This window comes from Phoenix dactylifera, unplaced genomic scaffold, assembly GCF_009389715.1.
Source record: "Phoenix dactylifera cultivar Barhee BC4 unplaced genomic scaffold, palm_55x_up_171113_PBpolish2nd_filt_p 000306F, whole genome shotgun sequence".
NCBI lineage: Eukaryota > Viridiplantae > Streptophyta > Magnoliopsida > Arecales > Arecaceae > Phoenix > Phoenix dactylifera.
Genome location: NW_024067780.1, coordinates 415,417 through 435,861, shown reverse-complemented (window position 1 = coordinate 435,861; position 20,445 = coordinate 415,417). Strand labels below are relative to the sequence as shown.

At 40.5% G+C, this 20,445-nt stretch overlaps 1 non-coding gene across 1 annotated transcript; it reads left to right on the top strand.

Annotated features, from left to right (window-relative positions):
• Positions 1–14,783: 14,783 nt before the first annotated feature.
• On the top strand, positions 14,784–14,889 carry LOC120105540. The gene has a single exon (XR_005507924.1). It is a non-coding gene; the product is annotated as a small nucleolar RNA R71 (small nucleolar RNA).
• Positions 14,890–20,445: the final 5,556 nt, after the last annotated feature.

Below are 20,445 nucleotides of genomic sequence, written 5' to 3'. Positions count from 1 at the left end.
TCACAAGTTTGGCAAAAGTTATGGGCATCTTTGAAAAGTGTGGGCCAATAAAATCCACTTTGTAAAACTTTTGCTGCAGTTTTTCTACCCCCAAAATGTCCCCCACAAGCTTGTGAATGGCAGAATGAAAGAATACTTTGAAATTCACATTCAGGGACACATCGACGGATGACTTGATCGGGACAATACTTGAATAAATCAGGATCATCCCAATAATAGAACTTTACTTGTGAAAAGAATCGGTTCTTATCTTGAGTTGACCAATCATCAAGAATTCGTCCTATGGCAAGGTAATTCACTATGTTTGCAAACCATGGCGTTTTTATTCTTTGTACCTCAAATAATTGTTCATCTGGAAAAGAATCGTGTAAGGGTGAGGTATTTTTACAAGAGGGCTCAAGAAGAATCCTAGATAAGTGGTCCGCTACGACATTTGCAGTTCCTTTCTTGTCACGAATTTCTAGGTCAAATTCTTATAGTAAAAGAATCCATCGAATCAGATGGGGTTTGGTATCCTTCTTTGCAAGAAGGTGTCGAAGGGCAGCATGATCAGTGAATACGGTAACCTTGGATCCTAATAAGTAAGATCGAAACTTGTCTAGTGCGAATACTACCGCTAGCAATTCTTTCTCAGTGGTGGTGTAGTTTAATTGTGCATCTGAGAGTGCTTTACTAGCATAGTAAATGACATGAGGTACTTTATCTAGCCGTTGCCCTAAGACTGCCCCAATAGCATTGTCGGATGCATCACACATTAGTTCAAATGGAAGGGTCCAATTAGGGGGCCGTATGATAGGTGCAGTGGTCAATTTCGAGCGAAGATTTTCAAATGCCTCCTCGCATGTTTTATCAAAGACAAAGGGAGTGTCCTTGGCAAGAAGATTGCACAAGGGTTTGGAAATCTTACTGAAATCCTGAATAAAACGACGGTAGAAACCAGCATGGCCAAGGAATGATCGGATTTGTTTCACAGTTTTTGGTGGAGGAAGATTGGAAATAAGATCGACTTTGGCTTTATCTACTTCAATGCCCCTCTTGGACACGACGTGTCCTAAAACTATGCCTTCTTGAACCATAAAATGGATCTTTTCCCAACTTAGTACTAGGTTGGTCTCCTTACATATTTTCAAAACTAAGGTCAAATTGTCTAGACAATCATCAAAAGATAGGCCAAAAACTGAGAAATCATCAATAAACACTTCTAGAAAGTTTTCCACCATATCTGAAAAGATGGCCATCATGCATCGTTGAAAAGTTGCGGGTGCATTACATAGTCCAAAAGGCATCCTCCTATATGCAAATGTTGCCCAGAGATGGTCACCCAAGAGGGGGGTGAATTGGGTGTTTTAAAACTTTTTGACTATTTAAAAAATAAAACACGCAGATGTATGAACTAAAGTAAAGATGGAGGGATGAGAATAGTCAATCGCAAACACGAGATTTTATAGTGGTTCGGAGCTTCCACTGCTCCTACATCCACTCCCCAAAGCACCTTTGGGAATTTTCACTATAATCCAAGATTACAGTCCGGTAGTTTTGCGAGTGCACTACCCAACTCGTTGTTTTACACCGGGCTAACAACGAACCCTATAACCCCCAATTTAACCTAGGCTTGGGACGCCTTTCCCTTATTCCAAGTTCCTTGACTGGAACAAGCACAATATTGAAAAAGTTTTACAAGGATTTAAAAGCTCTAAATAAGCAAATATAACAATGATAAGCAATAGAACCCGGAAGAACGCTTTTAGCTGTTGGAAGCGTGGGAGATGATGGTTCTTCCGATGTGGATCGCGTTGGCTTGAGTGTGAGCTTTGAATCCCGAGCGGAAGAGAGTAGTTGAGCTTGAAATCAGTTGGGAAGCTTGAAGGCACTTGATTTCTTCACTTGAATGCACTAACTCCCTTGAACCTCTCTCTCTTGCTTCTCTCTTGAATGATCTTGTGTTGGGTTGGTGAGATATTGATGAGAAGCACTTAAGAGGTCCCTTTTATAGCCCAAAAAGCAAATATAGCCGTTAGAGATAAAGTTAAAGAGATTTGAAATTCAAAACATCCTGCAAAAAGGTGTCAGTCGCGTCCCAGGCGCTCCGGAGACGTCTCCGCTTCAACGCGAGACGTCTCGGCTGTAAGATTTTACTTTTGACGTTGTTTGGGGTCGACTCGGCGCTTTATGGGGACGTCTCGGCTTGTTTGCGCTTTTTGCATGGGGACGACTCCGCTGCTTCGGGGTCGACTCCGCTGTTATATCTCCGAAAAATATGTCTTCTGGAATTCTCTGAGAGAGTCAACTCTGCTCTTTCAGGGGACGTCTCCACTGCCTTAACACCGAAAAAGACATCCTCTGGAAAATCCTGAGAGAGCCGACTCCGCTACCTCGGGGTCGACTCGGGAGGTTTACTTTTTACTTGCGGGGACGACTCCGCTTACTGTGGAGACGACTCGCGCATATCACTTGAAATCGGCCATTCTGCCGCCTCTGAGAGAGTCGACTCCGCTACTGAGAGAGTCGACTCCGCTATCGCGGGGACGACTCGGCAGGTGCCGGGGACGTCTCCAGTCGTGCCAGTTCGTCCTGTTTGTGCCAGAGACGTCTCTGAAACAACCCGGAGACGTCTCGGCTGTCCCTGATCTGTTTTCTTCAGCTCAAAAATTCTTCAATAAATTCATAAAATTATGGGAACTTGCCTAGACATTTCTTAACAATATTCTTAATTAAACACATGAAATCCTCAAGTAAATTGTTAAGATAAATGGAATTATACTCTAGTGTTTTGTATTCATCAAAATCCATTAGGGGGTCAATAATCTCCCCCATTTTGATGATGACAAAACACTGAGTATATGCAAAATTCGAAATTTAAACATATACACAGTATTTGATCAGATATACAAGTATAATGTTTTGATTAGAGCTAGATACAGTGTGCATAATTCAAAATAGTCAACTTTCATTTCTATCCTTATGCATAAGATTGATCTTAATAGCTCTTAAGCAATTTTAGCATATCAACTGAATTTGAATCAAGTTAAAATGAAATATTGATGTTCAAGATAATTGAAAGCTAAGTTCTTTTTGACTCCCCCTTTCTTTTCCAGAAGGGCAATTATCTTAAAGCCAATATTCTTCAATTTTATCTCTTCTAATTCTTCAATTTTGCATTCCACCATAAATTTTGCATTCCAATATATCCAATATCCATATTGGTTCTACTCCCCCTTTTTGTCATCAACAATGAAGGGGACAAATTATCCTTAGGTACTTAAAACTCAAGTTCTAGTAAAATTCAGCATATTACCATGAACCACTCAAGGATATTCAAGTTATTTCTATTAATGAATTCTGCATTCATTTTACTCCCCCTTTGTTTTGGAATTCATTTCAGACTCCTCTTTTCTCCCCCTGTTTTATATGCATTGATAAATTATGTCAAATTTGAACATTTAAGGTATGTTATGAGATTTTTATGGCACATCACAGAATCACATACACAATCACAGAATCACATACACAGAGTTAGCAACAATGTACACAAGGTTTCAAAAGAAATTGTATGTCATTCATGTATCATTGTAAACCTTTGAAGTCATTACAAAGTTAAAAGAGGAAATCATTACAAGTATTGATTTCTAATACAAAAAGTGTTTCAAAATGAGCCTAGGGTTTACAAAAAGAAGAACCCTAGTTGTCTACAAGGTGTCCCTCATCGGCGACGTTGCTCATAAACTCTGGCAGCTGCATCTATAAAAGCATTGATGGAATCTAGCAGTGTTCTGAATTGATCTCCCTGTGACTGATGAAAGGCTGCCACTAGTGCTTCAAATTCAATGCTTGCCCTATCAATTCTTCCTCTAAGTTGGGCAACCAAAGTGCCCACATTGCCTCCAGGGCTTGTCAATTCTTGAAGGCTATTTGAAATGGTCCTCAAGCTGTCTTGTAGCTCAATTGATCTGAAGGTTTGGGTGGCATTCACACTAACTAGTTCTTGCGCTGTAGCTTCTATCTGAGCTCTAATTTCCTTCAGCTCTTGTAGAATCCCTTCATGTGAGGCTCTGATGGGGGCCAACTCAGTAGAGATCATCGATCTCATCTCCTCCCTCATCTGCTGGCAAATTACAGATGCTAAAGTGCGCATCTGGTCTTCTGATAGGGAGTAGGGCCCACTGACTGGAGGAGGTGGTGGCATGGATGTGGAAGGTCCAGCTGAGCTGGAGGGTACATCAGGAAAGTCCATGTGGCTATGTGGAGGAGAGTGGTGGTCAGGCTCCTGAAGTGGGATCTCAGGCTCTAGGGTTTGAGCTTTTCTCTTTGGTACCTTGACCCATGACCCATCTACCTTGTGAAACTCCATTCTACGCATTGTGCTCTCATTATAATAGTCGGTGTTTCTCAAGGGTTTTGCAGGCTCATTTTCTAGAATGGGTACTTTGAAATGTTTGAAGAGTAGGGTAAGGATCATCCCATAAGGTATGCTAAACCTAGAATACCTATGACATGTAGCAATGTAGTTCAACATAAGTCTAGGGAGGTTTAGGGGAATCCCTAGTAGGATGTGGTGCATGATAACTAGGTCTCGCTCCGAAACAAAATCGAAGCGGCCGGTTTTAGGGAATAAGACTCGGTTGACAATACTCAAAAGGAGTCTCATCTCGGCATTTAGGTCTTGGGAGTTAACCACATCGAGAGGGCCGCAGTCCTCACGTCCTAAAAGCAAGTTTAGGGCTATTTCCTTTTGGGGATGTGAGGTCGGAGCCTCACCGTCCTTAGGGATTTGCAAGACGCTAGATAGGACATCTTCATTAATTTCTACCAACGTCCCCCGAACATATGCAGTGTACCCTAAGTCCCCTAAGGCCATATTGCTAAATAGTTCTCTAACTAGGCCGGGGTAGGTTGAAGTATTGAGTGTACAAAGATATTCCCACCCTTGGGCACGGAGTCTCTCTCCAATAGAGAACCCCTCACTATCTAGAAAATGGAAATCTATGTACCTCCCAGTGGTTACTGTGCGATTCGCACAGGAAATGGTCATGGTTGGCGGAGCAACCGGAGGAGACGGCACGGAAGGCTCTTCCCTCCGTTCCTCACCGTCGGTCGCTGCCCTAGAATGCCTCCCACCAGTCCTCCTAGCTCTTTTAGGTGCCATTGAATGGAAATCCTAGGGAAATGAGGAGAAAGAGGCTAGGGTTTGTGTTGGAGAGAAAATGGAGGCTAGGGTTTTTGTTTTTGTCGGGGATGAAAGGTATAGCTCGGGTCGGCTCGAGCTGTTTCGACTTATTTAAAAAAACCTCGTTCGGTCCCCGAGACGTCTCCGCGACTAATGCGAGACGTCTCGCCGGGGGGACGTCTCTGCGATTTGCCAGAGACGTCTCCGGCACTGAAAAATTTCAGACTGATTTTTATCTTTTCCCAATTTATTTCATTTAATCAATTTAATCAACATGATTTCTTTTTGTGAATACAGAGTGAGTTTGTTTGTGATCCTCCCCCTTAATAATACATCCTACAAAAGTTCGATAATGATTTTTGAATCATTAATATTGAAATGAGGAATGTTTGACCAAATTTCGAATACCTATGAAATAGGCTCTGAAAATATCTCCACGAAGAGTCCAAGGGAGGGTAACCATCCTCCGGAAAGTCAAACAGTTCGTCATTTAGCTTAGATGGATTCATGCTTTCACTTATGTTGACCTTGAGGTGGATTACTAGCTTGAGTAGCAAAGTATTGCAATACAAGTTGAATTTATTTGCTAGAATCATACAAGCTCAAGGCATTCCTTAAGAAGTTGAACCTATCTTTACAAAGGGGTTTTGTAAAGATATCGGCCAATTGATTTTCAGTACATACATATTCAATCATCACATCATTTTTCAGCACATGATCCCTAATAAAGTGATGCCTAATCTCTATATGTTTTGATTTTGAGTGTTGGACAGGATTTTTCGTTAAATTAATTGCGCTTGTGTTATCACATCTAATTGGTATATTGTCCATTTTGATACCAAAGTCTTCAAGTTGTTGCTTAATCCAAAGAACTTGGGCACAACAGCTTCCAGCTGCAATGTACTCAGCCTCAGCTGTGGACAAGACAACTGAATTTTGTTTCTTGCTAAACCAAGAAACCAAATTAGCACCCAAGAATTGACATGTGCCACTTGTGCTTTTTCTGTCGAGTTTGCACCCGGCAAAATCAGCATCGGAGTAAGCAATTAAATTTATGTCAGATTGTTTAGAATACCATAAGCCTACATTAGGTGTCCCTACTAGATATCTGAAAATTCTTTTAACAGCTTGCAAATGTGATTCCTTAGGACATGCTTGGTATCTAGCACACATGCAAACACTGAATAATATATCTGGCCTACTAGCAGTAAGGTAAAGTAAAGAGCCTATCATACCTCTGTACAATTTGCAGTCTATACTTTTACCTTTTTCATCTTTGTCAAGCTTGCAGCTTGAGCCCATGGGTGTGCTAATTTCCTTTGCATCCTTCATCTTGAATTTTTCCAACATTTCCTTGATATATTTGAACTGACTGATGAAGATGCCTTCCTCTGATTGTTTTATTTGTAGCCCAAGGAAGAAGTTGAGCTCACCCATCATGCTCATTTCAAATTCTCCCTGCATAAGCTTGGCAAACTCTTGACAAAGACTATCATTAGTAGCACCAAAAATTATATCATCCACATAAATTTGTACAATCAATAAGTCATTTCCTTTTCTTTTGATGAAGAGGATTTTGTCTACATTTCCTCTCTTAAATTTATTTTCAATTAGGAAATTACTTAATCTTTCATACCATGCTCTAGGGGCTTGCTTAAGTCCATACAATGCATTATGCAATTTATATACATAATCTGGATGTAAGTGATTTTCAAAACCTGGAGGTTGTCCTACATAAACTTCCTCCATTATATAACCATTTAAAAAGGCACTTTTTACATCCATTTGATAGAGTTTAAAATCCATGAAGCATGCATATGCCAAAAGTAGTCTAATAGCCTCTAACCTAGCAACAGGAGCAAAAGTTTCATCAAAATCTATTCCTTCCTCCTGATTATAGCCTTTGGCAACTAGTCTGGCTTTGTTTCTTATAACTATTCCATCTTCATCTAGTTTATTTCTATACACCCACTTGGTGCCTATAATTGAAACATTAGGGGGTCTTTTCATTAGAGTCCAAACTTTATTTCTTTCAAATTGGTTTAATTCTTCTTGCATAGCATTCATCCAATTATCATCTTTTTCGGCTTCTTCTAGTGATTTAGGCTCTATTTGTGAAACGAAAGCAAGATAATTACTAGTATTTCTTGGAGAGGATCTTGTCCTTACCCTTGTGAGGGATCACCAAGGATTAGATCCTTTGGATGACTATGTGCATACCTCCATTCCTTAGGAAGATCTTGATTTCTCAATGGAGGTTGATCTTCTTCATCTTGCTGAATTGTATCTTCTTTGATCTCATCCTCATGTTGTTTGTCTTGTATGGAGAATTCCTTCATTCGATCTTCAAGTATACCTGCATCACCATCTTCTTCTTTTCTAGAAGAATCTCCATTAGCTTCATCAAAAACAACATGAATGGATTCTTCAACAACGAGAGTTCTCTTGTTGAAGACCCTGTATGCTCTACTAGATGAGGAATAACCTAAGAAGATCTCCTCATCTGATTCAGCACTAAATTTGCTTAGATTGTCCTTTCCATTGTTTAAAATAAAACACCTACAACCGAACACATGAAAGTAACTTATATTGGGCTTCTTATTTTTTATTAGCTCATAAGGTGTTTTCTTTAAAATAGATCTAACTAATGCACGGTTTAAAATGTGACATGCAGTATTTATTGCTTCAGCCCAAAAATATTTTGGTAGATCCGATTCGCACAACATGGTACGAGCCATATCTGCTAGTGTGCGATTCTTCCTTTCTACCACCCCATTTTGTTGGGGTGTCCTAGGGGCCGAGAAATTGTGATTGATACCATTTTCGTCACAAAACTTTTCAAAGTGCTGATTTTCAAACTCGGTACCATGATCACTCCTAATTGCTTTTAGTTTAAGATTGAGTTCATTCGAAACTCTATTATGAAACTTGATAAAAGCGGAAAAGGACTCATCTTTATGTGCAAGAAATGAAACCCATGTAAAGCATGAAAAATCATCAACAATTACAAGACCAAATCTCTTACCCCCTAGACTAGCAGTTCTAGTGGGTCCAAATAAATCCATGTGAATTAGTTCTAAGGGTTTTGTTGTTAAGACTATGTTTTTAGGCTTGAAAGAGCTTCTCGTTTGTTTCCCTAATTGACATGCAGCACAAATTTTGTTCTTTTCAAAATCTATCTTTGGTAGTCCTTTGACTAGATCTTTTGTAATCAATTTAGAAATTAAATCCATGCTAGCATGTCCTAACCTACGATGCCATAACCAACTAGTCTCATTGACTTTGGGATCCATGGCTACAAGACATTGGCCATCCTTCATGGTGAGATCATCAAGATCTACCATGTAAACATTTCCATGCCTATGTCCTGTGAGTATGATCTCATTGTCAATTGGACTACTAATTATGCATAGTGATGATTCAAATGACACTTTAAAGCCCTTGTCACAAAATTGACTTATACTTAATAAATTATGTTTTAGTCCATTAACTAACAATACATTGTCAATAAAAGAGGAGGGTGATATGGAGATTTTACCAACACCAATTATTTGACCTTTAGCATTGTCTCCAAATGTGACTACTCCTCCTTCTTTTGATTTCAAGGTGACGAAGAGACTCTTGTCACCGGTCATATGCCTTGAGCAACCACTATCAAGATACCACATTCTCTTTTTATTCCCGGCTGCAAGGCATACCTGCAAAATGATTATGTGAGGCTCTTAGGTACCCAAGTCTTCTTGGGTCCTTCGTGGTTAGTGTAGTTGGTTCCCTTAGGCACCCATACTTTAGTTATATTTTTAGCTTTTACAAATGTACTCTTGTTAGTTTGGATCTTTCTTTGAATACAAGAGTAGGCTTTATGTCCACCTTTTTTACAATGAAAGTATGTAGGTTTTTCAGTTTTGACATCTTTTGCTTTCACAAAGAAATTCTTTAGATACTTTTGTTGCTTGTTAGTTTTATATCCTAATCCGGCTTTATTAAAAACAGCTCTTTGATTTGAAAGAATAAGATTTAATTTTTCAGAGCTTTGTGTAAATTTTTCAACAATTGGTTTGTACTTATGTACCTCATTCTTAAGATTCAAATTTTCTTTAACTAGTTCTTCCTTGTCCTTTTTAAGGGATTCAACATTTTGTGCAAGTGAGGTATTATTATTGAGTAAAGATTTAACTTTTAGATTCAATTCCTTAATTAGTATTTTTGCCGTTTCATTTTCAATGCTAAGTTTTGAATTTTTGTTTTCTAGATCAATGGTGTTAACATTTTCAACGCTCTCTTTCTCAATTAATAGATTTTTAATATCTTCCTTTAGTTTTAGATTGGAGGCTTTTAATTCTTTATTCTTTGCTCCTAACATACTACAATCACTCATAAGTTCTTGGAAAGCTTCATACAATTCTTCTAAAGTAAAGTTTATAGTTGAGTTTTGACATACCTCGTCGTCTTCGAACGCCATGAAGCACAAATTGGCGGTCTCTTCCTTCTCTTCCTCGGAGGAGGATGTGTCACTATCGTCCTAAGTTGCCTTTAATGCCTTCTTCTTCTTCTTCCCAAAGTACTTCTTTTGTTGAGGGCATTCGGAATGAATGTGTCCCGGTCTCTTGCAATCATAGCATATGATTGGGTCTCTTTCTTTTTCCTTTTTTTTTCCCAATCATTTCTCCCTCCAAATTTCTTTCTTGGGAAGGGTTTCTATCTTCTCATAAATTTCTTAAACTTCCTTACTATTAAACCCAAATCCTCATCTTCGCTTTCCTCTTCACTCTCACTACTTTTTTCTTCACACACACTCGAGGTAGCCTTGAGTGCGATTGTCTTCTTCTTTGGTAACTCTTCTTCATGTTGCTTCATTGTGAGCTCATGCGTCATCAATGAGCCCAATAGTTGTTCTAGTCCCAAGGTGTTGAGGTCTTTGGCTTCTACGATTGCCGTGACCTTTGCTTCCCATGCTTTCGGCAAAGACCTGAGAATTTTACTCACAAGTTCCGGATTAGTGTAAGATTTACCCAAACTCTTTAGACCATTAATTATATCGGTGAAGCGTGTAAACATGCATGTGATGGTTTCATTGGGTTCCATCTTAAACAACTCATATTTGTGAACAAGAATGTTCACTTTAGACTCTTTGACTTAATTTGTACCTTCGTGGGTAACTTCAAGCCTATCCCATATTTTCTTAGCGGAACTACATGTGGAGACTCTATTAAACTCATTTACATCTAGAGCACAAAATAATGAGTTCATGGCTCTAGAATTGAGTTGAACCATCCTATTATCATTCTCATCCCAATCCTCCTCAGGTTTGGGAACTTGAATGCCATTCACCATGTGTGATGGTTCTTGTGGTCCCTTGACTATAACCCTCTACAAGGCATAATCTTGTGCTTGAATAAAGATCCTCATTCTAGTCTTCCAATAGGTATAATTTGTCCCATTGAAGAGTGGAGGTCTATTGGTTGCCTGCCCCTCAGCAGGAACATTGTTAAAGGGTGTTGCCATCTAGATCTTTGGCTAAGACGGTTAGGTCTTTCAAGAAATACACAGAGCACCTGCTCTGATACCACTTGTTGCCCAGAGATGGTCACCCAAGAGGGGGGTGAATTGGGTGTTTTAAAACTTTTTGACTATTTAAAAAATAAAACACGCAGATGTATGAACTAAAGTAAAGATGGAGGGATGAGAACAGTCAATCGCAAACACGAGGTTTTATAGTAGTTCGGAGCTTCCACTGCTCCTACATCCACTCCCCAAAGCACCTTTGGGAATTTCCACTATAATCCAAGATTACAGTCCGGTAGTTTTGCGAGTGCACTACCCAACTCGTTGTTTTACACCGGGCTAACAACGAACCCTATAACCCCCAATTTAACCTAGGCTTGGGACGCCTTTTCCTTGTTCCAAGTCCCTTGACTGGAACAAGCACAATATTGAAAAAGTTTTACAAGGATTTAAAAGCTCTAAATAAGCAAATATAACAATGATAAGCAATAGAACCGGAAGAATCCTTTTAGCTGTTGGAAGCGTGGGAGATGATGGTTCTTCCGATGTGGATCACGTTGGCTTGAGTGTGAGCTTTGAATCCCGAGCGGAAGAGAGTAGTTGAGCTTGAAATCAATTGGGAAGCTTGAAGGCACTTGATTTCTTCACTTGAATGCACTAACTCCCTTGAACCTCTCTCTCTCTTGCTTCTCTCTTAAATGATCTTGTGTTGGGTTGGTGAGATATTGATGAGAAGCACTTAAGAGGTCCCTTTTATAGCCCAAAAAGCAAATATAGCCGTTAGAGATAAAGTTAAAGAGATTTGAAATTCAAAATATCCTGCAAAAAGATGTCAGTCGCGTCCCAGGCGCTCCAGAGACGTCTCCGCTTCAACGCGAGACGTCTCGGCTGTAAGATTTTACTTTTGACGTTGTTTGGGGTCGACTCGGCGCTTTATGGGGACGTCTCGGCTTGTTTGCGCTTTTTGCATGGGGACGACTCCGCTGCTTCGGGGTCGACTCCGCTGTTATATCTCCGAAAAACATGTCTTCTGGAATTCTCTGAGAGAGTCGACTCCGCTCTTTCAGGGGACGTCTCCGCTGCCTTAACACCGAAAAAGACATCCTCTGGAAAACCCTGAGAGAGCCGACTCCGCTACCTCGGGGTCGACTCGGGAGGTTTACTTTTTACTTGCGGGGACGACTCCGCTTACTGTGGAGACGACTCGCGCATATCACTTGAAATCGGCCTTTCTGCCGCCTCTGAGAGAGTCGACTCCGCTATCGCGGGAATGACTCGGCAGGTGCCGGGGACGTCTCCAGTCGTGCCAGTTCTTCCTGTTTGTGCCAGAGACGTCTCTGAGACAACCCGGAGACGTCTCGGCTGTCCCTGATCTGTTTTCTTCAGCTCAAAAATTCTTCAATAAATTCATAAAATTATGGCAACTTGCCTAGACATTTCTTAACAATATTCTTAATTAAACACATGAAATCCTCAAGTAAATTGTTAAGATAAATGGAATTATACTCTAGTATTTTGTATTCATCAAAATTCATTAGGGGGTCAACAGCAAATGTCCCAAATGGGCAAGTAAAGGTGGTCTTCTCTTGATCGTCCGGGTAGACAGGTACTTGGTTAAATCCAGAATAACCATCTAAGAAGCAGTAGAAACCTTGACCAGCCAACCGCTCCAAAATTTGATCTATGAAAGGTAGAGGGAAATGGTCCTTCCTAGTCATTGAATTAAGTTTTCTATAGTCAATGCACACGCGCCAACCCGTGGTTGTGCGTGTTTGTATTAATTCTCCTTCCGTATTCTCAACCACAGTGATACCTGATTTCTTGGGTACCACTTGTGTCGGACTCACCCACTTACTATCAGAAATTGGATAAATGGTTCCGGCATCTAATAACATCACCACTTCTTTCTTGACTACCTCCTTCATGTTAGGATTGAGTCTTCTTTGCATTTCTCGGGTGGGCTTTGCATCATCTTCGAGATGAATTCGATGCATGCAAACAGAGGGGTCAACCCCTTTCAAATCGGCTACAGACCATCCTATGGCATGTTTATTCTCTTCTAGCACCCTCAAAAGTTTACCCTCCTGTTCAGTAGATAAGTTGGCTGCGATAATTACAGGGAGGCTATCTTCTGGTCCTAGAAAGGCATACTTAAGATTTGTTGGAAGTGGCTTTAACTCAAGTTTAGGTGGTGAATCAATGGAAGGACAAAGTGGCGCGCTAGCAATGGGAGGAAGAGGTTCAGGTCGGCTCTTCCAAGGAAGGGAACTCACAGGAGATTGATTGTCAAGTAAGATGTTAACTTCTTCTATGGCCTTGTCTATATCAAAGTTGTCAATGTCAAAATGGGCCAGACATGCCTCTAAGGGGTCATCTGCTAAGATATAGGGAAGGGCTTCCTCTACAAGATCATCCATTTCATCAATTAGGCAACACCCGTCTTCCCTCACATGTTGGTCAGCGGCATGAAACACATTCAATTTAATTTTCATGTTCCCAAATGATATATCCATTGCCCCAGTTCTACAGTTGATGCATGCATTGGCTGTCGCTAAAAAGGGACGACCAAGAATCACAGGGATTTGTTTTTTTAGGTTGGGCACATGTTCCATGTCAAGGACGATAAAATCTACTGGAAAATAGAATTTGTCTACCTTGACAAGAACATCTTCAATCATCCCCCGTGGTATCTTCACAGATCGATCAGCCAATTGTAAGGACACCGAGGTAGGTTTTAATTCACCTAACCCAAATTTCTCATAGACTGAATAGGGTAGAAGATTCACACTTGCCCCTAGATCTAAGAGCGCTCGGTCAATGGAGTTATCTCCTATGACACAGGAAATAGTGGGAGCGCCAGGATCTTTGAATTTTGGAGGGGTGTTGTATTGGAGAATGGAACTCACCTGTTCAGTAAGTAAGACCTTTTTAGGCACATGTGTCCTAGATTTTCGCTTTTGGGTGCAAAGGTCTTTGAGAAATTTGGCATAGGAGGGAACTTGTTTGATGGCATCAAGGAGTGGGAGGTTAATTTTTAACTTGTTTGAAGACCTCCATCATCTCTTCTAGTGAAGTTCCCTTCTTGCCAAAGGGAGTGGGTGCATTAAGTGCTTCAGAAAATGGAGCCTTTGGAATGTGGGTTGTGGCAGATGGTGGACTAGCTGAAGAAGGTTTTGGGTTTTCATGTGAAACATTCCTCTCCTCTTCTTCATCTTCCTTATTGTTACTCTCTCCAACCTTATTATCTATTATACGACCACTCCTTAGGGTAGTCAAAGCATTGGCTTGCTCATGATTTAGTCGGGTTTCTTGAGCCACGTATTGTCCCCTAGGATTACTCATTGGTTGACTTGGAAGCTTACCTTCCTCTCGCTTGTTTAATGCATTAGCTAGTTGACCCATTTGGGATTCTAGCTTAGCAATTGATTGCGTGTGAGAGTGCAATAGTTGTGTGTTTGCCTCCAAGCCTTGAAGGGCAGTCAACACCTTCTCCTCAAAGGCTGTATTTCTTTGGGTTGGAGGAGGAGGATGCTGAAATTGGGTTGAGGGATGGTAGGGATGAAAATTCTGAGGGTTTTGAAAATTTTGGGAGAAGGGTTGGGAGGTATTAGAAGCTTGCTGCCTCCAAGAAAAATTTGGATGATTCCGCCATCCCGGATTATATGTATTGGAAAATGGATCATTACCCGGTCTGGGCTGTGTTTGGGCAGCATTGATGTGTTCTTGTACGAGTTCGGGATATTGGGGTGCTGAGGGGCACTCATGAATTGGATGCGATGGGCTAGAACAGATAGCACACACTTGTGCTTGGGAAGAGCTAACGACATGTCCTCCTATCATTAGTTGGTCAATCTTATGGGACAATGCATCTACCTTGCTAGACAGGTCCATAGAATGACTTATTTCACAAATGGCCCCTTTTCTTTGAAAATTCGGGGATGCTTGACGAGAACATGAAGCATGGTGGAGGGAGATTTCATTAAGATTTTCAAATAATTGCCATGCTTCATGCTCATTTCGAAGCATGAAAGTCCCCCCGCATGCAGCATCGATCATCTGACGGTTTTGTTCCGTCAAACCGTCATAGAAACATTGCACTAGCTGCCACTTAGGTATTTGATGATGAGGGCATTTACGGATTAGGTCCCGAAATCTCTCCCAAGTTTCATGAAATTCTTCTCCCTCGGTTTGGAAGAAGCTTGTAATGGCACGTCTAAACTGGTTCGTTCTTCCTATAGGAAAGTATTTTTTAAGAAATTCTTGTTGCATTTGATCCCAAGAACGAATTGAGTTAGCTTCTAAAGAATTCAGCCATTGTTTGGCTCTATCTTTAAGGGAGAAGGGGAATAACCTAAGTTTCAGGGCATCATCAGTGAAGTTCTGAATCTTGACAGTGGTGCAAATCTCAAGAAATTCATCTAAATGTTTGTATGGGTCTTCGTTGGTAAGCCCATAAAAAGATGGGAGCATTTGGATCACACTAGACTTTATTTCATATTGTACAGCTGCTACCTCAGGTAATCGAATGCAAGATGGGAAAGTGTAAATAGTGGGAGTAAAGTACTCCCTCAGGAGTTTGGGTTGTTCTTCAGCCATCTTAAGAGGTGGGGATGATCCTAATGTTTTGATCTTAGCTCGAATATTCCTAAGGGTTCGTTCTATTTCAGGGTCAAAAGGTAATAGCTCACGTACTCTAGAACGACTCCCTTGCATACATTAGTACTCGATCAGTCAAGCATGCAATAAAAGAAAAACACATCAGTCCTTGATTTGTCCTAAAATTACTAGACAGCTCCTAACTGATTTGAAGAGGGCACCTAAGCCTCCAATCCGGTCTAATGAACCGAGTTGACCAGGTAAGCTCCCAGGTAAGTGGAGGGGTCACGATGCGATCGCAGAGGTCCCACTTAAAATCCACTTGCCTCGAACAGATGAACTGTCTCCCTTATAGGGACAAAGCTTGCCTAGACATCAACTAAGCCACAGAGCGAAATTGGTGCAACCTTCGGTGATCTTCGTCCTATTGAGCTCGAATGTTCCTAGGAGCCAATGTCTAATTGATTTTAATTAAAGTGACACTGTGTGAGATTGAGTTCACCTAAGTTGGGCAAGAGTCCGGTGATGAAATCCGGCTCTTATCTTGTTGGGGTGATTGCCCTTACTATGTGCAGATTGATTTGTGTATGTGTATCAAGCATGCATTCACACTCTTGCTGAAATTGAAATCAAACAATCACCACAAAATTTCAAGCTAATAATTAATTTAAATAAGAAAGGTTTAGAGGTTACCAAAGGGAATTTCCCCAGCAATTTTTAATTTTTTTTTAGCAAACCTCCAAAGCATTTCTTTCTGATAGCCCAGATCTCCTCTTCGATTCCTGATCAAATAAGACCAAAAGAAAAATTAAAAAAAAAAATAGTAGAAGAGAAAAAGGAGATAAGAAAAGTAACAATAATAGAGAATAATTTTTTTTATATATATATTTTTTTGAAAGTTTTTTTAATTAATTAATTTTTTTTTTATGATAGGAAAAATAACTATGCAAGCAATCCCCGGCAACGGCGCCAAAAATTGATCGGTTCTTTTCAATTTCAAAAATAAACCACGCAATAGCACGTATCCTGTAGGATAATGATTACGGGTGTCGGTCCACAGGGATTGGAGAATAAGTTATTTTTCTTTTAAAAACAAATCAAGAAGAAGGATTTGCTAACTTGATTTAACTAAATTAATCTATGAGTACGAATTGAAATTTTATCAAAGTAAATAGATCTAGGGTTTGGAATCCACCACATAGTATTGCATCAAGGATTGTGTTCTTAATTTTTATCTTTTGGAGAGGCATGCAATTTTGGCTACAAGCCTTTTAAAATAAAAGCATACATAGTGTTAGGAAGATCCATCTTCGGTGTAGCATGAAGTGTCTACCTAAGTATGCTAATCTAGGATGCAGCACACTTCATCTTCCTAGGCATGGATCATCTTAGACTACTTTAGCAAACATGATTAGTAACTAGCATGCTCAAAATTTAAATATCATGAAGAAATATTTCATTGGAAATAAGAATTTAAACAAGCTCCAAAATAATAAAAAAGTAAGAACTACAATTGCCCTGATACATTGCTAGGGCTTCATCCAGCCCTAGACTAGATGTTTAGCCGAGCATGGCTTCCGGACGACCTCCCATCTTCAATGAAATTGAGCACCTCTCATTCTTCCCAAAATATCACAAACTCTTCTCTTTCCCCCTCCTTTCTTTTCTTTTTTTTTTTAATTTCTTTCTCTCGGCTTTCTTCCTCTTCTTCTTCACCGAAACAGAGTCTCTCCCCTGTTTCTTTCTTCTCAACCGAGCTCCCCCCTGCCACCGAACGCCCTCCTCCTTTTATAGTGGATGAATGGCGTCAATGGCGTGGCTGGATCTTGGGAGGGATCCGTGGAGCGTTTGATTGTAATGGCCGGAAATGAAGCCGGCCGCTGGATCGACGGGAGGTGGAGGGAAGAAGATGAGATGGCCGCAGGATCGATGGGAGGTGCTGATGCGGAGTATTTGGATCTCGGAGAAGCCGGGGACTGAGCTGTAGATGAATGCCGAGCTGGGTTTCCGGCGGTTGGGAGCCGATCACGGCTTGGTGCTAGGGATGAATCCGGACGGAAAGATGTTGCAGATGCTCGGGTGGAGGGCGATTGCTAGGTCGGAGGCGTCACGGGCGGAAGAGGAGGCGGGAGATCCGGTCGCTGGCTGCACCGCGTGGGGCTCGTGGCTGGAACGGAAGGGAGTGATCTGTGAGCCCGGGATGGTGGCTGTGCGGAGGCGGGGATGCAGGCGGATGAAGAGGCGGAGGGATGGCTGGATTACCGGCGTTCACCGCGTGCGGGCTGTTGATGGCCTCATCGCGATGGAGCTTGGAATGGGCTGGGGTTGGCACGGGCGGCGGATCGACGCGGGATTGACGGGAGGAAGGTGGACGGCCCTGATGCAAGGAGGGAGGAAGAAGATGAACAGTGGGATTAGTTTTTATTTTTTTTTTTTGTAACACTGTTCATATGAACAGTGTTTTCACGGGACACTGTTCATATGAACAGTGAATCATGGATATTCAATTATTATTATTATTATTTTTGTTTTAAAATTATAATTTTATATGAAGGCAGGTAAGGAATTGGGAATTGGCTTTGGATTTGAGGTGGGTCATGATCGTTGATTTGCTTGAAATTGTTCTTGAGCCTAATGTTATTTAAATTTAATTCTTACTGAGCTGCTTCAGATCGAACTCGACCAGACAAGACTAAAAATCGGACTGTGACCTAATAAAAAGGGTTAATCAAACTTTTGCCCCATACATAATTAATTATAACTTTCGATCGAGTCAGGACCAAAACCTATTTAATCATAGCCTTAGCTTGATTACAATTCCATCAGGTTACTAAATCGGGTCAACACAATCTCCTCCTTATATGTTTTCATGAAAGATTACAACCAGGAGAGAGACAAGTTCAAAGTCTGTTTTGAGAAAAGAATTATTTACCTCTTACCATATTTTAAATTTATTTCAATGTTTATTCAATCTTATGGTAAAGTATGTATTTATTAGTTTAAGAACATTGATAAGTGCTATGAAAAGATAACTAAATTATAAATTATTCAGCACTTATCATCCTTTTTAAGTTCAGAAATTTCCTTGGCTAGTTTTTTCATTATCCTTAGTTAAGGTATTAGATTTTTGAATCAACATTTGATTTCTTGTTTTAAGTTCTACATTTTCTTTAGTGATAGAGTCCTTATCCTTAATTAATTTATCGTATTTGTGGAGGTGAGATTGATTGGCTAGTTTTAGCTCTTTATTCTTAAGATTTATAGCCTTATATTCAACCATTAATTCATTAAATGCATCATACAATTCATCAAAGGTAAAATCTAGATGCGTTTCGGATGATACCTCATTTTCATTTGCCATGAAGCAGAAATTGGCCTTTTCTTCTTGTTCCTCATCCGATGATGATGATAATGAGTCGGAGTCCAATAAGGTGGAGACAAGGGCTTTCTTTTTCTTGTACTTGCTCTCCTTCTTCAGCAAGGGACACTCAGGTCTGATGTGCCCCGGCTTCTTGCACTCATAACATCCAATCCCCTCATTTTCCCTTTCCTTACCCTTATCCTTGTGATAGGAACTTGAGGGGCCTCTCCTTTGATGAAAGGACTTTTTTCGGTTGATGAATTTTCTGAACTTGCGCACGAGAAGTGCCTCATCATCATCTCCCTCATGATCTTCTTCTTCACTGCTGCTACTGCAAGACAAGTCTTTGTTAGAAGATGTAGATTTGAGAGCTATTACCTTTTTTTTATGGGTGGACTCTTCTTCGCTGTGTTGTTTCATTGTGAGCTCGTGCGTCATTAGGGATCCAAGAAGCTCCTCAAGTGGAAGCTTGTTCAAGTCCTTGGCTTCTTAGATTGCCGTCACCTTGGCTTCCCATGACCTTGGTAGACAGCGAAGAATCTTCCTGACAAGCTCACTGTTAGTATAATTTTTGCCAAGGCTTTTTAGGCCATTGACAATATCAGTAATCTAGTGAACATGCAAGTGATCGTTTCATTAGAATCCATCTTAAATAATTCATACTTATGTACTAATATATTTATTTTGGATTCTTTGACTTGATTCGTGCCCTCATGGGTCACTTCAAGTCTATCCCAAATCTCTTTTGCAGAATTGCAAGTAGAGACTCTATTGAATTTATTTCTATCTAATGCACAGTAGAGCACATTCATTGCTTTGGCATTGAGTTGTGCCTTCCTAAAGTTATTGTCATCCCAATTCTTTTCAAGTTTGGGTACAGTGACACCCTCTACATAGATGGATGGGATGTATGGTCCATTTAGTATAATGGTCCACATCTCATAGTCTTGGGCTTGGATAAATATTCTCATCCTAGCCTTCCAATATGAGTAGTCGGATCCATTAAAGAATGGGGGTCTTTGGGTGGACTGGCCCTCAATGTGGGAAGATCCAAATGGGGTTGTCATTTTAATCTTTTACTCTTAGGGTAAAAGAATTCCGGCTCTGATACCACTTGTTGCCCAGATAGACAACCCAAGAGGGGGGGTGAATTGGGTTTTACACTAATTTTTCAATTAAAACATTTGTGGATAACTAATTAATTCTTTTTGCTGGTTAATTAATTAGATGCTGCGTGCAGTGAATGAAAAGAAAGTGCAAATAACAAGACAATCACAAACACAAGAATTTTATAGTGGTTCGGAGCTAACCCTTGCTCCTACGTCCACTCCCCAAGTCTCACTTGGGAATTCACTATAACCCCTCGGATTACAGTCGGTTGTTTTGCAAGCTCACAACCCAACTTGTTGTTTTACGAGGTCACAACGAACTCGGTCAGTTTTCCCAGGCTCACCGACTAGAACCGTCCGATTATTTTTTCGGGATCACAATCGAATCCTTACACCGTTGGTTTCAACCTAGGCTCACCAACAAACCTATATACCCTTGATTCAATCTCCTGATTGAATCAAGTAAGAACCAAATGGAAAGAACAAAGACAAACAGAGAAATAGAGCTTCTAAAAAGCAGATATACAACTATATATATAAGAGAAAAGTTAAGAGCCCTCAAACATGTTTGAGATGAAGTAGAGAAGGGCTTCTTGAACTTTGGGTCTCCTCTTGAATGTCTGGAAGACTTGAAGGCAGGAGGAGACTTCTTTAATGCTGGGAAGAGTTGGTTGACTGGAGTTAATGGGCCACTTCCTTCTTTTCCGTTG